General features: G+C 44.5%; 1 protein-coding gene across 5 annotated transcripts in view; it reads left to right on the top strand.

Moving 5' to 3' along the window:
• Positions 1-2,739: 2,739 nt before the first annotated feature.
• The window catches only part of CAMKK2 (calcium/calmodulin dependent protein kinase kinase 2), a 50,226-nt gene continuing 35,198 nt past the window's right edge, over positions 2,740-17,767 (top strand). The window contains exons 1-2 of one of the 5 annotated variants that reach the window (XM_035097991.2): positions 2,740-2,922; positions 6,270-6,751. The gene's annotated coding sequence lies outside the window, so the exon portion shown is untranslated. The other 4 variants (XM_060269883.1, XM_035097988.2, XM_035097994.2 and 1 more) reach the window with 4 other exon arrangements.

The raw sequence follows: 17,767 nt of genomic DNA, 5'->3' as shown, positions 1-17,767 counted from the left end.
CATTATCTGCACTTCCTGGAAAGAGTCAAAGGTATTTTTGTTCCAGCAGTCTTTCCCAGCTGGATAAATGAGTCTTCACCATGGCTTTAATCTTTTAAACACACTTATTGCTTTTGTGTTTTTAATTGTGTGAAAAAAGCCTTGAGACGGAAGCTCAACCCAAAAATATTTTTAAAAATACATATATCGGGGGAAACTACATAAAAATGAACTTATTAGTGAAGATAGCTGGCAAAAATGTGCTTGTAAGTCAAAGCTGCATACAAAAAAAGTTACAGTATTAGGAGAAATTCACATTAAATTGTTGAGAAATTTTCTTGATTTTTAACATAAGAAATTGCTATGGAAATGTGGAAAACCGAAGATAGGAAAAATAAGAAACAAGAGACCTGAAAATGGCAGATTTGTCTATGCTAAACTGTTGAGGGAGGTGGGGTGGGTGGAATGGATTGGAGTATCCTGGCAGATTGGTTCAAATTTGGGAAACAACTGATTGGTTCAAAATTGGGGAAAAAGTACGAGAAGGCTGTATATTGTCTCCCTGCTTATTTAACTTATATGCATAATTCATCATTCGACAGGCTGGGCTGGATGAATCCCAAACTGGAATTAAGATTGCCGAAAAAATATCAACAACCTCAGATATGCAGATGACACAACCTTGATGGCAGAAAGTGAGGAGGAATTAAAGAACCTTTTAATGAGGGTGAAAGAGGAGAGCGCAGAATAGGGTCTGAAGCTCAACATCAAAAAAACTAAGACCATGGCCCCTGGTCCCATCACCTCCTGACAAATAGAAGGGGAAGAAATGGAGGCAGTGAGAGATTTTACTTTCTTGGGTTCCATGATCACTGCAGATGGTGACAGCAGTCACGAAATTAAAAGACGCCTGCTTCTTGGGAGAAAAGCAATGACAAACCTAGACAGCATCTTAAAAAGCAGAGACATCACCTTGCTGACAAAGGTCCATATAGTTAAAGCTATGGGTTTCTCAATAGTCATGTATGGAAGTGAGAGCTGGACCCATAAAGAAGGCTGATCATCGAAGAATTGATGCTTTTGAATTTATTGTGCCGGAGGAGACTGCAAGAAGACCCAACCTATCAATTCTTAAGGAAATCAGCCCTGAGTGCTCACTGGAAGGACAGATCCTGAAGCTGAGGCTCCAATACTTTGGCCACCTCATGAGAAGACTCCCTGGAAAAGACCCTGATGTTGGGAAAAATTGAGGGCACAAGGAGAAGGAGATGGTTGGACAGTGTTCTCGAAGCCACCAACATGAGTCTGATCAAACTGCGGGAGGCAGTGGAAGTCAGGAGTGCCTGGCATGCTCTGGTCCATGGAGTCACGAAGAGTCGGACACAAGTAAACGACTAAACAACAACAACAATCCTGGCAGATGGGATAACTGGCTTGCTAGAGTCCTGAACGGAAGTGTTCCATGTTACCACATTTTGTTGCAGGTCCTCTGTGTCAGTGCCCTTTTCATTTACATATATCTGTTTCCCCTATTTTAAGACGTAGTCATAAAATAAGCCATAGCAGGATTTTTACGCATTCAAGGAATATAAGCCATACCCTGAAAATAAGACATAGTGATAGGCACAGCAGCAATGCCGGCTGCGGCAGGAGGAAAAAATAAGACATCCCCTGAAAAGAAGCCATAGTGGTTTTTTTAAAGAAAAATAAATATAAGACGGTGTCTTATTTTCGGAGAAACACAGGTATGCAGTCTTCGTAGTCAGCTCAGAGCCACAGTTCCCTGCCATGACCACATAACAGCGAGAGTGTATTTACCCAATGGATCATGTTTTATTTGTGTGTGTTCCTGCGAGACAAGTTCAAATCCTCAATGGACAGCCTTGGGAAATCATCTGTGCCTCATCTCTCCCACCATCAAAATAGGAATAAATAATTTATAGGGGTGTTGCAAAGACGGGTGAAATAAGAGTTGTAAAAATGCCATGTGTGCTTAAATGACCTGATTAGGGGAGCTGCTGGCTCTCCATCCCTCTTGCTGGGAGGGAGAAGAGGGGCCACACCCAGGATAGACACACCTGGGGTACTTCCATCTTTTGGACTGGCCTGACAAACTGGGATTGGCGAATTCTGAATCAACTCATGTTGGCCCAAACTACTTTTTTTCTTATTTTGCAGGTAAATAAAAAGAAAACCACTGACTCACAGAGCCCTGCCACGATTCTAAGTCAGAAAATTGGTTTTGCATTTCATGTCTATTTGACTGTATATATTGGGGCAGGGTAGCCTTATGGTTGGCTGTGCATGTTATACAGGAACTTCTATAGCATACTATACTGTGTAGGTAAAGGCCATACTGAGCGGCAGAGCACCTGCCCTGCAAAGCAGCAGGTTGCAGGTTCAGTCCTCTCTGGCACCTCCAGGTGGGGTTGGGAGACTCTTGTCTGAAACTACTGCTGGCGATGAGTGTATGTTAAACTACCAGTACATTTGAGCCAAATGGTCCAAGGGTCTGAAAGCAGCCTCCTATGTTCTTCCTACTTCCTTTTGATTGTCTTAGCCTAATGCATCCTTCAAATCAGCTAACACCAACCATGTAAGCACAGTCAGACTGAGTCCCAGCCCCTTTTGGGATGCTTACGGTTTTGGGAGGGTTGTTTGTTTTTTAGCACTGCCAATGCAGCTTTATGATTAACAACCTTTTTTGTTGACATAGTGCTGTGGGTGTTGGCAGGTAACCCATTATTTTCAAAGCTAAGAGTGCACCTGTGTTCCAAAGTCCGTTGGAGACAGACTGGTTTCCAAATTGCAAGCTTTACCAGACGGCTGATATAAAGCACTCCTGGACAATGTGTTGTTTTTATTCGTGCATTATTCAAAGTCCTTCAGATGCGACCTGGGAGCTGGAGAATAGGCTGGGAGCAGCTTTTAGCACATGCGAAGGTAATGCAATCTGTCTTGAACAGTTGTTTCAGTGGAAATGTAGCTCTGGGATGTCTTTTTAAGTAGGCGACCTCCCTCTTCATTAAGAGTCGGTGTGTCTGGGTGGGAGGAACGTTTAACATCTTGGCATAGCCTTGGAAGCAAAGCAGCCCAGTGGAAGGAAACCATCAGAAGTTGTGTAGGCTCTCCCAACCTGTAGGTTGCATACACAGCAAATTGCCTATTTTTAAGGCAGTAGCAGTATTGGACTACAATTGTAAACCTACTTACTAGAAAGTGAACCCCAAATGAACTCTGCAAGATTTACTTTTAAGTAATCATGCATATGAATGTATGCTAGCAAGGGAGATGTGAAGCAATGCAAGAATCACAACTAAAGCATCCCTGACAGATCAATCAATCAATCAATCAATCTCACCATCTCTATACATGGTGATTTACAAATAACAGGTTTGACAGGTCCCTGCCCCAAGGATCTTAAAAATGAAAGAGAATAGACATGGGGTGCAACATATGGGAAGAATATGCAATTATTTCAAATGCACTTTGGCTTCATCACAATGGATATTGACACCAGCAATTTGTTTTAAAGGCTATTTTTCTCTTAATACTTTTGCTATTTTAACTTTGTTTGTTATTGGTTAATTACGTTGGCTTCATTATCTGCAAACAGAAATACTGAATGCTGGATACAAATTTGTGAATAAATAGTGACCCACCAGTGTTGGTTAAGCATTGAAACAGAAAAGGAGAGTCCTCCTTTCAACTACTGTACTTCCTTTTTGTGTGTGATATCTGATTAGTCTTTTTCACACATTCAATCCCCTCCCCCCAAGGTACCAGTGTTTTAAGAATTCCTGTGGACCTTTGAAGGAAATGCAGCTGAAACTCCAAGTGCTAAAACTGCACCTGCTTGGAAGCTGTTGAACAAAACAAAATGCTTCCTGTCACACACAAAAAAACAGCCAGCCCAACACAGTTGCTGCTGTCCAGTGCTGCATATCTTTGGGTATTTGTGGTGGCAGGTGAGAAGAAATATAGCCTCCCCCTCCCCAAAAAAGTCCTTTGGGTGTGTTTAGGCAGCAGACACATGGTTAATGGAGAAGCTACAACATTGCTCTGCCTGGCGTGTTGCCCTTACTAAGCCTCTGAGCAAGCTGGTGTCTTTTTTTGACTGCCAGATTGAAAATGGGGTTTACCTTCAACAGTGATTTTTTAAAAACAATTTAGAGTGACGTATGGAACATGATATGTGTGGCGAATTTGAAACATGTTATGTTTTTGTTTCGCAACCGACCTATCGAAGGGTTAACCCAGACTCCTGGTTAACTGGCAGCAACATTCCATGGGAGGCGTGGCCTGCATGGGGTTTAAATGGAAAGGGGAACCGTTATGTCAGTTGGCGGTTGAGGTTTTTTGTGTGGGAGCTTGGGTGGTTGTGGAGAAGGTAGACTTAGAGTAGATGAAGTAGTTGATAGGTATTCTGTTATTTGATTACCAAGAACGTTACCTGTGAAATTAAGTTTGTACAAATGATACCAGAAAGCAACAATTAAGATTCAAGCCAATAAATATCCATCTTTAAAGTGTCATACCAGTAATCGTCTATTTCATTTTCCAGCAACCCAGTTGGTGGGGAGCTCTTTTAAACTGTCAAAACTGCCTTTTAGAGGAGAAAAGTTTGTGGCTGAGAGTGCACCAAGAAAAGGGGGAGGGCTAAAGGAGGAGACAAGTTCTGGATGATAATAAAGTTACCTCAGGAAGGAGGCTAGCTTTACAGTAAGGGAGTTTCTAGTGAAGGGAAACCCTTATCTGAGTACACATAGGAACAGTCTTACTTATAGCCCCGAGTCTATATAGGTACCTGGCCATGTTTAGGCTGGAAGAGGACTCTCTTTTATTTTTGAAAACCCACAAGTGCTAGAGGGTTTAAAGAAAGGCTAGAGGGATAGGTGGGAGGTTTGATTTACCTCAGAAATCCCTGTTAGTGCTTTTAATAATTGAGAGGTCAAAGTTATAAGATGGAAAGTAAAGGAACTTCGTCGCAATATGCAACACCCATTTTCTCCCCTGTCCACCTTGTATCCATGATAGACATGCCTCTTGCCTTGCCATTCACTTGTTCTTTACTTATTGCAAAGAGCAAACCCCAGCACTAAATTGTTTTAACCGTGGGTGTGGTGTAGATCTACCTGAGAACTGCAGCAGCAGTATGAAAGAGACTGAGGGGGAGAAATTGGAGAGAATTGGCCAGCTTGTCCGTTGGCCTGTTCGTTCGGGAAATTTAATGTAGGTTTCATGTATTATGGTCTGCAGTTCAGACGGGACATTTCTGGCCCTGCCGGGTGTTGGCAGGGATTGAACCTGGCCTGGACCTTCTGCATGCAAAGCAGATGCTGTAACATTGAGCTACGGCCCTCCATCTTTCTGCTCAGGCTTTCCCCAAAAGTATTTACAATAATCCTGGTTTCCAAGCTCATTCTTTTTGGAATTTTCAGAAGGGAACGCTGTCAGCCCCAACAAGCCGGGGCTTTGCTTTTTCAGAGAACGTTTGGAGTTGCTCTTGGAAGAAGCATCCAGGCTGTTGTGTTTTCATAAAAACGACTGCTGTGCTTTGTATACCTTTTTTGAGAGGAGGTTCTTCTGTGTTAGTCTTTTGCATCAGGAACAAGAGAGAGCTTTGGGGCAATTTAACCAATTTATTATGGTATGAGTTTTTGCGGGCTGCAGATTAAAATGGGCATATTTTACAATTGTCCTCTGCATGTATGTTCCTATTACTTGTATCAAAAAAATAAGTGAACAGGCAGACAGCAGGGAAGGACCCCTAAACTAATATTATTATATGCACATTTATTATTAACAATATCATTAATTCTCAACTTTATCTCTCCCTTGCTTTGATAAACTTCAAACAAACAAAAAAGAGATGTACAATACTGTCATATTTTCATGTTGGTTTAATAATCTCTGGCGTATTATCTGAGCTGGAAATTTTCTGTCCACCTCCCTACCTCAGTGACCTACCTCACAGGGCTATTTCTAGGGAGCTAGTATTGTTAAATGCACACTTATTATATCTAGTTGTTGTTTGCATCCAGAGACAATGGAAGAATGCGCCATGGGGGGGGGTGAAATTAAACTGCTGGACAGCTGCAGCGCTTGCTGTGGCTGTAGAGACCCATACGCGAGAGAGACATGTTTTGTTGCAGCCAGGGCAGATGGAGGCGTCGGGTTTCGCTGGTGCAGATGAACCCCCATGGCGCCGTTTCTCCTCTCTGCGCTCCTCCTTGTTGTGATGATTATAATGCAATCCCCCCATCACAGTCTCTGGCTTGTTTTTGCAGTCGCATGTTGAGGATCGCCAGGAAGCGAGCTCGATGTTCTCTGATCTGTATCTGCTGCGTGGGGGCTGCTGCCTCTCCAGCTCACCGCCCCCCCCCCCGCCCTGCGGCTTGACAGCAGAATGAGAAGCGCAGACCAAAGAGGGGAGGGAGGGGGGAAAGGCTGGCATGGAGAGAGAGGGAGACCGAGACCTTTGCAGGAGGGAGGGAGGCGGCCCCATCCCGGCCTCCCTCCACATCTGGGCCACTCACGGCCTCCCTCCGCGGCGCGCCTCCTCCAATGGGCGGCGCTGGTGCGAGGCCGCTCTCACTTTCTGCACAGGAAAAGCTCCCGGCGCAGCCAATGGGCGCGCAGCTGCTGGCATCTGGGGCGCCGCGCGGGCGGGAGAGCAAGCGAGCGGCGCAGCAGCGGAGCTGCCTGGATCGCGGCTGCAGCAGGAGCAGCAGCGGGCGGGAGGAGCCGCCTCCGCCTCCGACACCGCCAGGTAAGGGACCGGGGACGGGCGCGCCACTGCCCTGCCTCTTCTCCAAGGGCAACGCGTTTCCCCGCTTGCCTTCTCGGCGCGAAAAAAGGAGGCTGGCTTCCGTGATTCTGGGGATGCTACGAGGGCGGCAGCAAAGGGAGGCAGGATCGTGTCTTCAAAGGGAGCCCGGGGGCGGCGGCGGCGGCGGGATTTCCATTTGATGAGGGCCTTTTTAGCCCCAGCCAGCTGCGCATCCCTCCCGCCAGGAGGATGGCAACGCCGCGGAAACTCCGGGCGCCTCTGGATGTAGCTGCCTCGGCCGCCTCCAGGCATCTGGTCTCGGGAGCAAAGCTGGCCCTGGAGGGGGATGAGATTCCGCCCCAGAATCCCGGGACCCCCCAGGTAACGCGTTCGCCCTCCCCTGGAAAAAAAATTGATGGGAGGGGGGAGAGAGAGAGGTGGAACCCCAGGCGTTTTAGAATGCCCATCATGTTTTAGGTTGTTTTTCTTATTTTCTGTGCACCGTAAGTTTTTGTCAGGGGGCTGCCTTCCGCACGGTCCCTCCCCAAGACTGGAAGATCCAGGGCTTGAGTGGAAATGTCGAAGTGAGGATTCCGTGTTGGATTAAGCGGGTGGAGAGGAGGTCAAGTTGCGTGGAGAAGGAAGCAAGGAGGGGACTGGAGGGACAGAGGCCGGCTTCCCCCGAATTATGAGTTTGAGGTTTCCAGGTTGTGCTGGGATTTTGACAGCGGAGGCTCTAATGGGTGGGTGGGTGGGTGGGGATTGCAGTCTGGTGTGCTGGATCTCTCACTGACCTGCTTAGCTGTGCAAGAGGATAGAAATCTAGAAGAGACCTGATAGGACCTCCTTGCATCTGGTTCTTCCTCTTTTTTTGTTGGAACGCAAAGCACAGACCAAGGCGCTGCTTGTGGTTGGAACGGATATCTCAATGAGTGCTAGTTTTAAAAAAAAACTGTTGGGTTTTAGCTCAGACACAGGCAGCTTTAAAGTTTTATTTCTCACCATGCAGTGACATACCTCATGGGCTGAGTTTTTGTAGATCAAGTGTACAGGCCTGACTCTGCCCCCGTCCCACCCCCCAGCGCAACCCAAGTGGAGTTACTCTGTGAAGGCAGCACAGAGGGTCTGTTCACACCTGATCCCAAAGTTCATTGCTTTTCTGTGTATGTGCAGTTGCTGTGAATGTGGGCTGGAGTGTAAAATAGGCTTTTTAAAAAGCTGAGTGCCTTTTCTCTTGCTGAAACTGATCTTGAATTCACATGGAAAATGTAACAGCCAGTTTTAAATATTGTTCCAATGTGTTTTGGAGTAGGAAGGGGCATCCCTTTCCACCTGGTTCACTTAGCTCAGGGTGACAATGGTTTGGCAAGACTTGGCAGAGGAGGATTTCTTAGCCCTGATGTTCCTCACACACTTTCAACGTGGAAATGAGAGAGCCAGTTCCCACTCACCCTCAACTGAAATTTATTGTGGCTTCTCCTTCACAGAAAGCTTCCCAGTGTGACAATTATGTGGTGAAGAAGCCACATCAGGTTTTGGAGAGCATGTGGCAGAGGCCACAATCACTGGTTAACATTTTCCCTGGCTGTTTGCTCCTCCCTGTCACTTTGGGGAGATTTGCATGCAGGCAGAAATGAGTAATCCTGCATTTGAGTTTTGAGGCAGTCTTATCCTGTGAGAGGAGGATTGTACAGTACCATCTTTTTGAAACAATAAGAGCTGCAAAAGGTATTAATTAATGTGATGGACGTTCCCTTCCTTTTCTCATCTTTTTGTGGTTTCTCACTGAATAAATAGAGTGCCACTGCAACAATGAGGCCTACAAACAAGATTCCTTAGAATGTCACCCCAGAGTCATCCGTGACTGTACTTAATGGTCAGGGGTACCTTTACCTTTAAGAAAAGCTCACATCCCTCTCAACACCACCTGAAGACTTTCCTGCATGACCTGTTCAGGCTGTACTGTATTGGCATTGGAACAAGAGTAGTGGCACAAGGCCATGGAGTCAACATTGCCAAGATACTAGTTTACTGCAGCTTTTCCAACAAAGATATGTGAAAGTGGGCTGCTTTGGATTGCTTGGGATACGTTTTGATATTCTGTGCCAGTTTTTGCCAGCCTGGTGCCCCCCCAGGCTGATGGGAACTGCATTGCAAAACATCTGGATGGCACCAGACTGGCAAGGGCTGTTCTATGCTTTGCCTTGATGCATAAGATCAGAATCATTTAATTAGTTAAGTTAATTATGAATTTTGAGAGTAAGCTCTCCCCTTATTAACAGTCTTACTTCTGCTGTGAGTCTCTGAATTTTACTATTTTGAGAAGGGGGGGGCAATAATGTTTCCTCTCTCCCTCCACACTGTTTTATAAACCTTTACCATTAATCTTCTCCTCTCTCTCTCCGTGCCCCTACTAATGAGTTTTAGACCACTTTTATGAGTGAAGACTCACTTTAGTTTATCTTATGGTGGCCTTGAAAAGTTTTTTTTTTTTGGTATACCAACCAGCTTAGCAAAATGTATTATTTATTTATTTTTATTTTTTATTGAGGATTTTCTTGGTTTACAAAGGTAATGCAGTGTCTCATATTTTTTCCATTGTTATACATCAATCTTGCTTGTTGAGACATTAGGAGGAAGGGGGGGAAGCGGTGGGTGGGTGGGGTGGGATGCCTATGTTTCTGTTTTCCTAGATATATGTAGGGGTTCAGTGTCAGCGTTGTTTGTGCGGGTTCTCTGTTGTTCGCTTGTACTCCTTTGTTGCTGAGAGAGGTTGGGGGTTGGCGTAGGGTGTGGTTGTTCATTTGTGGATGGCTGTGGTGGTCTTTGGTTTCTTGTGTGAGTGGGGTGGGTGGGTGTTTTGGTTAGTTTAACCATATTGATTTGAATGCTGGCGGTGGGTTTTTGTCATTGTCTTGTTGGGCTGTGTAAGTGATGAAGGGGAACCATATTGGGGTGAAGGTGTCTTCTTCTGTTTGTCCTCGTGTCATTTTCAGCTTGCCGGTTAGTTTTTCTAGTAGGGCCGTTTCCCATACTACTTGATACCATTGGTCCATGTTTGCTCCTGACAGGTCTTTCCAGTGTCTGGTTATGATGTTTCTGGTTGCTGATAGTAGGTGGTTTATGAGTTCTTTGTAATCTGCGTGGGCGTTGTTGTCTTGAAAGATGTTTAATAAGGCCAGTTCTGGGGTGATTTCTAGCACTTGCTTAGTTATCTTACAAATTTCTCGTATTGTTATTGTCCAGAATGATTGGATTTTGGGGCATTCCCACCACATGTGGGGGTACACCCTCTCCAGCATTTTGGTGAGGTTCCTGGGTGTATTAGTGCTAGTTTTCTTGGGGTTAGTTTCATGGAGAGTTCTTTTCTTTTCATTGATATGGATTTGAAGGGGGGTTTAGACCACATTTTGGTCCATTGGGTGGGGTTTATTTCATATCCTATGTCATCCTCCCATTGTTTTTTTATTGCGTTTAGGGGGTTCATGGGGCTTTTGAGTAGTATTTTGTATATTGCGGATACCAGTCCTTTGCCGTGTCCCTTTGTCTTTAGGAGGAGGTTTTCAAATGTTGTAGGGGGTCTGGTTGCTGCTGATTTTATTGCTGGATTGTTTAGGAGGGTATGTATTTGGTTTTGTGCGAACCAGGATATTTGGGTGTCTTCTAGTTTAGTTTGTATTTCTTGTGTTGACAGGGGTTTGTTGTTTTTATAGAAGTCGGTGAGGCGATATAGGCCTTTGGTTTGCCAGGTTTAGCAAAATGTATTTGTTATAATTATGTTTCAATAGATAGATCCAGCTATCTTGATTCTAAAGGATTTAACTGCTGTGCATTGATCAAAATGGCTGGTTTTGAATCCTTCAGAACAAAACTGGAATCCAGTGACTATAACGACCTTGTGTGTTTGGAGCATGTGAAGTGTGATAAACCGAAGAGAAAACAAAGGCTCAATTTGTCCCCTTTTAAAATCATAATAATGATGATAAGAAATTCCTTCAAGCAGAACTTTTTGTGCTTTCCGTCTCTCTGGTTCTTTCTGCTGCTCTGCCCTTGATTCTCTTCTGTTTTATCTCTCAGTTTTACTTCTTTGCAAGCTACAAAGCGTTATCTCTGCAGATTCTCCACATTCCCATGAGCTGACTTGTAGCCTGACTATTCCAGAAAATCCATGTGGCTCGTGGGATATTGCAAAGGCACTGTTTTTGGTATGTGTGGGCTGGTGCTTTCCCCACCTTATTCTTTTTTTTTATGATCCTTTTGGTTTAATTGTTGCAAGATCATCTTCACACAAGGGGCTCTCAGAGATTATACAGTCAGCCAATTCAAACGGTAAGTCCTGAGATTCAAATTCCATATGTGTGCATGTGGGTAGGAACTGTATGGCTGAATGTTCTCCATGGAAACACACACACACACACACACACACACACACACACACACACACACACACACTGTCCTTAATGCACAAACAAATATGTCAAGCAGAAGGGTTCAGCCCAGCCTGTAGGAAGGTGCTAAAGCTCAGTGGTAGGACATTTGCTTTGCATGCAGAACGTTCCAGTTTCAATCTCCAGGAAGAGCTGCTCACCGTCAGTGTAGACAATACCAAGCCAGATGGAGAAATGATTTAATGCAGTAGAAGCCAGCTCTCTATGTTTAGGGTTTAATTCAACCCTAAAGCTATAAAAAAATTTTTTAAGGGAATGGTCAGCAGTTCAGTGGTAGAGCATATGCTTTGCTTGTAGAAGATCTCTAGTTCAGTCCCAGCATCTCCAGGTAGGGCTGGGAGAGAAATGTGTTTGAAACCCTGGAGAGTATTGAGCTAGATCAGAGGTGGCCAATTCCCAAAAGATTGCGATCTACTCACAGAGTTAAAAATTGGCAGTGATCTACCCCTTTTTGGGGTGCAGGGCAAAAGTGTGGAGCTTTTTTTAGGGAAGCCAAAGTTTTTGAGCTTCTTTGGGGGGAACCACTGATCTGCTGCAGACCTCCAGTGATCTGCCTGTTGGACGTGCCTCAGCTAGATGGACAAGTTGTTTGGCTTCGTATAATTTGGTTTCCAGGGCCAATCTTATTTGTAGGGGGATTTGGGTGGGTGTGTTTTTAGTGGCACATTAATATGGCACACTCCGCTGTGAATGGAGGTTCTGTTCAGCTATCATACCAAATAGACATTGGTATCCTTCTTCTCCTCAACCCACATATTAGTTTGATGGGCTTCAGCTCCCATCAGCCCCAGCCAGCCCTGTCAAAGGTCAGGCATCATAGGAGCTCGAGTCCAACAACATATGGGGGGGCACGCCTTCCCCAACCCTCGTCTTAGTTTCTTGGGGTAGCACATTGCTTAAACTAATTCTGCAATATGCAATCAATTCCTTTCCTCTGCCTCGGCGCTCATCTTCATGGTTGTTTAGTCGTTTAGTCGTGTCCGACTCTTTGTGACCCCATGGACCAGAGCACGCCAGGCACTCCTGTCTTCCACTGCCTCCCGCAGTTTGGTCAAACTCATGTTGGTGGCTTCGAGAACACTGTCCAACCATCTTGTCCTCTGTCATCCCTTTCTCCTTGTGCCCTCAATCTTTCCCAGTATCAGGGTCTTTTCCAGGGAGTCTTCTCTTCATTAGAAAACCCTGATTTCCAGGATTTTGGGAGAGGGGGAAAAGCTTCCTATCTGTTCTGGGGAGAAAGGAGGGGGCACTAGAGAGGTTGGGGTAACTGCCTCCATGCCCTGTTTGTGGGCACCCTGGAGGCAGCTAGATGGCCATTGTGGGGGGAGAGGATGCTTGGTAGGGTAGATCTTTGCTTCCTTTTATAATTGCATGCATGTAAGAACAAGGCAGTTAACAAAGGGTGTTTACTTCCTCCCTTTACACCTACAAAGGAAGAATGGCAAATCAAATTGTGTGAATATTTGGAATTAGGAAAAATGACAGAAGTAATTAGAAATCAACAAAACCAAAGGTTTAAAAACGAGTGGGATGTTTTAAAGAGTATCTGGAAAAACATTGTTCTCAGACAAAATATTTGATGTATTTAGACTAAAGTTTGCAAAGTAAATAATAGATAGATAACATACGGTATGTAAGAGAAGTGAAATAAGAAAAACAACACAGTAAAAAAAGTTAAGGAAGAAATAAGAAGCCGACATAAGGTGGAGGGAAGTCACTTGCGAGGAAGTCTTGATTTATTTTGGTTTACATTCATGTATAAGTTAACTTATTTTGAAGAAAGAATGGAAAATGTATAGAATTAATCAATGCAAAACTCAATAAAGAATATTAAAAAACAAAAAAACAAAGGTGTTTAAAAGGTTACTGGTTCATGCTATGGAATCTTGAATGTACCCCCAATGACAGAATCAAATCATAGAACTGTAGAATGGGAAGGCACCCCAAGGATCATCTAGTCCAATCCCCTGAAATGCAAGAGTCTCAACTTAAGCATCTATGATGGCCCTACAAGCTCTGCTTAAAAACCTCCCTAGGGAGACGGCTCCACTGTTGAAGAGCTCTTACTGCCAGAAAGTTCTTCCGGATGTTTAATCGGATGTTTGTTTTAGAGCTATCTGGATTCACGAATACAAATATTATTTAACTGTGTAGCCAAAGCCATTACAAAAAAAAATGACACATAGATGAAAACAAAATATATTACACAGTTAAAATAAGAATTAAAACCAGGCATTCTGTCAGATAAGAGTTTGCTCCCCTGAAGAATTTATCTTATACTCCCCACAAACATTTATCCTTAAAATTAGTGCTCTAAAGACAAAACAAGCGACTTTTTCAGAGGTGTAGCAGGACCTGTCCCCTAATAAACATCCAATCAATCTCCCCACTGGGGAATGGAAATCTTTGAACTAGGATGCTCTTAAGTCCTTGTAGATTGGGCAAGCATAAGTGGTGGGGTAAATCTTCAGGCGTGTGACAGCTATGTGGGCATCCTCTCTCTTCGGAGGGGATCCAGTGACAGCATCCTTCAATTAGGCAGAAAATGTGGACTGGAACCTCAGAGCTGTGAAGGCTTGTCTCCATTCCACATTTGTCATGCTGGTTACGTAGGGGTCTGAAGGGGTAGTTTGGCAGAAGTGGCCAGCACAGAAGTTGCATTTGAAAATATGAGATTTCGGGCGGCAAGAGGCTATCTCAAAATCTGAAAAGCTCAGAATGATGAAAGAGAGGCCAGTCATATCAATAACTTGTATTTCCTGATTCCAAGACAGAATTGCATTTTTATTCAGGCTCAACATCTCATTGAAAGCAGAAAATACTAAAATGGGCCCTACCCCACTTAAATTTTAGCCAATACCTAGGGGCAAGGATATGCACCCCTGCCTTCGCTGAGCGAAGACCAGCTTCCAAACAGAGAGTGGAAGACTCTGTTGCCTTTGGGAACTGGGGTATTTGCCTGGATTTGGCACTGTTTTCACATTCCACCTGTGTCTCTGCATAGCTATCAAGCTCATTCAAACTGGACTCTTTTGTGCATTTATTTTTTCCTTTAATCTGGGGAATTTATTTTTAACACACACCACCCCTTGCTACTGTTTGCATTGTTTCCCGAGGCCTGTGCTTTTTCAGTATTAGCCTGGCAGTTTAGCACTGTGCAGCCTTTAAAAATAAATAAATAAAACTTCCATAGCTTTTGAGCAACTGCCTGGATATAATAGGTTTGCGGAGGTTAATGGGAACAGAAAGAGTTCTAACAGGTTCTGCTTTAACCTCACTAAAAACAGATAAAAGTTGCTGGCTCGTGTAGGATTAGCCGTCCCAGTGGGTCAAGCAAGGCTTCCAAAAAGTGACGTTTTCCCCTGGGGTTTCTAGGTTGCGTGTGAGGAGCAGAAAACAGAGTAAAGAAAGGAAACTTAAAGGCAGAAGTTGACTGAGTGTGGTGTCCCCTCCGTGAAGCCATGTTGCTTGCTAGGAATTTCACAGGGCAAATTTGATTAGAAAATGTGAGGCCTTAGACTGGTCAAGCCTTGGTTGACGTAAGGAGACAAAGACGTAAAAATATTCTACTTTAGACTTGGTCAAGGGACCAGGTGCGGACCTGCACATCAGCATATGGCCTCCGACATATTTGTTTCCCACAATGCCCTGGAGTAATGCCTCCACAGGCCTCCACACCTGGAGCCATCCTTGACCAGTCGTTTCCCAACTTTGTAGCGCCTGGAATTGTGGTGGCCTGTCTGCCACAGAAGAACTACTGTGTGTTGTAGGAGATTCCAGAATGTATGCCAGGGCGCTCACTGCTTAGGTGTAGGTGTGACCTGCTTGTCCTGATGGATACAAGAAGAGTTCTGCTGTTCCGACCACTCTAGCCCCGCATCCTGTTCTCACAGTGGCTAAACAGAAGTCTCTGGGAAGCCCATGTGCAGGGCATAAGCACAACATCACTCTCCCCATGTACGATTCCCAGCAACTGGCATACTGCCTCTGGCAGGGCAGGTAGAACCCAGCAAGCACTTTTTCTAAACCTCTTTTAGAGCCATCCAAGTTGGTGGCCATGGCTCGGTCTTGTGGCAAGGAGTTCTGTAGTTTAACTATACACTGAGGGATGTCCTGAATCTTCCCAATGAATGTTCAGTTCATTAGGATGATTGCAGAGTCAAGAAGAAGAAAAGCCTCTCTGTCTACTTTCACCATGCAATGCAACTTTTGTATACATCTCCTGTGTCCCCCTTTGCATGCCTTTCTTCTAAGCTACAAAGCCCAACATGTAAACTTGGAGCATGTTTAATGCTTGTGCACTTAGAGCAGGAGTAGGCAACCTAAGGCCCAATCACCTTCTCAATCCGGCCCGTGGACGGTCTGGGAATCAGCTTGTTTTTACATGAGTAGAATGTGTCCTTTTATTTAAAATGCATCTCTGGGTTATTTGTGGGGCATAGGAATTCGTTCACCCCCCCAAAAAAATAGTCCGGCCCCCCACATGGTCTGAGGGACGGTGGACCGGCCCACAACTGAAAAAGGTTGCTGACCCCTGACTTAGAGCCACTTCAAGAAACACACTGTGTCCTCCAATGTTGCTGCACTGTAGGGGGAAGATCAAAGAGTGGTGGGCAAATATAAGACCACAGTTGCTGGTGGTTGGTGCCGAGTGTCAGGAATATTCCAAGTTCCACCCTGAACAGCAAGCTTTCATGAGCAAAAGCAAGTCACTTATCCATTTACTTTCAGAGAATCAGAGAGATTCCAGAGCATCATAGAGAGTTGGAAGGGACTCTGAGTGCCATCTAGACCAACTCCCTGCAATGCAGGAATCTCAACTAGATCATTTGAAGCACTTTGTGATCCCAGTCAGCACTATATAAATGCTAAGTCCGGTATTTAAACCTTTTAATACTGTTTTCAAAAGTATTTCTGTGTCTGCCCTTGAAGTTGGCTTTTTGCTTTTCTACCACTTCCCTTTCTGGTGGTAATCTGACCTCTGCCCACTTCCTGTGTCCCACCCTGCCCACTGCCTCCCCCTTTTTTTGTGCCATTTTTGGTGCGGGCTTCTGTGTTGCTGGGGGTGTGCAGCATTGTGGGCACTGTTCCCAGTTAATGGGGTAACTATTTTTATGCACTGGCTGGCAGAGCTCCCAAAACACAGACCCTGAAGTAAATGGAAGACCAGCAGGGTGGGGGTGGGGATGTGCTATGCCTTTGTTTTTGTGTATGTGCATGTGTGCATTAAATGCAGTTACCAGATTCTGCTCTTAAGTGCAGTTGTGATTGGTGCATAGGAAAGCTTTTGTTTACCATGAAAACAGCTTCAGCAGTAGTGATACACCAGGAGCAAAATCTGTGCTGCAGATTTTTCAGTGCAGTGTATGGTGGCTTGTGTGCTAGCAATGGATGTATCCGCACTAGAAGTTTACTGTACTGTACTTTAAAATTACAGTTCTTTCTCTGTCTGTCTCTGTCTGTCTGTCTGTCTGTCTGTCTCTCTCTCTCTCACACACACACACTCTCTCTCTCTCACACACACACACTTTCTGTATGCTCACTTGGCCTCCAACATGGCAATGAGGAAGAAATTGGAAGTTCCAACTTCTTCGTGCAGTGTTGCATCTGAACCCTAAACTCTGGTTAGTCTTAACTCTAGTTAGTGAAAGCAAGCCAGCTTTATAAACTATGGTTTGAAATTGGCTTGTTGCACTACTCATACTTAAGAGTAACCACAGTTTGTCCTAGTTCAGATGTCACCACAGGGCAGGCTGTGGTTAGCCTAAAGTGGAAGCTATTGCTTCGGAATTCCTCCTCGTGGCAGTGCCAGAGGGGAGGAGGAGGAAATCAGCCATAGTTTACATTTACCGGTATGTGCAAACAAGGTGTCTGTCCAACCTGCAGAGCCAGTTCACATACACTGCGTGTCAAGTGTTTTGAACACTCACAAAAAGTGGTATAAGTGCTGGGTATTATTACTTCGGCATGCATGAGAATTAAAATACAGAATACAATTGCAAATGAATCAACCAGATAACAGAAACAAAATCAAGGTTCAAAATTAAATATTCATCTCAAAAATTACCAAAATTAAATGCTTCCCCAACTAAATGAACTAATTAGCCAAAATGAACCAACCCCCAAGTTTACACCTATTGTTGTTCTCAAGTATATTTTTCCTGCCCCAAATGCCCAACAGAACCCTTTTTAATATTTTAAGATGCCCAAACTGGGGTTTCTTCCTGGTTTCTAATCCAAGCATAAAGCACTGTTTTCTTTCCTGGTGTCAGAAACAGCAGCAAAGCAGTATCCATGAGCCTGTGGCTCAGGCATCTAACTTCAAACCATTTGGCACAATATGCATTTCAATAAATCTTCTGTCTATTAAATGGGCACCGATGGAGAGCATGACTTGTTTGCCTTTAAATCTTGGGCTTTGTTTGTTTCTGAAGTGCTTTGTTGGCCCTGCTGGCTGCCTCCACTTTATACCTCTGTGTGCCAGCAATTCCAAGAACCTTTTGCAGCAAAATGTTTCCTTTTGTCTTTCTTCACAATGCCTGTTTAATCAGATGGTTCCCTTTGGCTC

The sequence above is a fragment of the Zootoca vivipara genome, chromosome 17 (assembly GCF_963506605.1).
Source record: "Zootoca vivipara chromosome 17, rZooViv1.1, whole genome shotgun sequence".
Classification (NCBI taxonomy): Eukaryota; Metazoa; Chordata; class Lepidosauria; order Squamata; family Lacertidae; genus Zootoca; species Zootoca vivipara.
The sequence above is the reverse complement of the archived record's forward strand: the minus strand, read 5'-3'. Positions and strand labels throughout refer to the sequence as shown.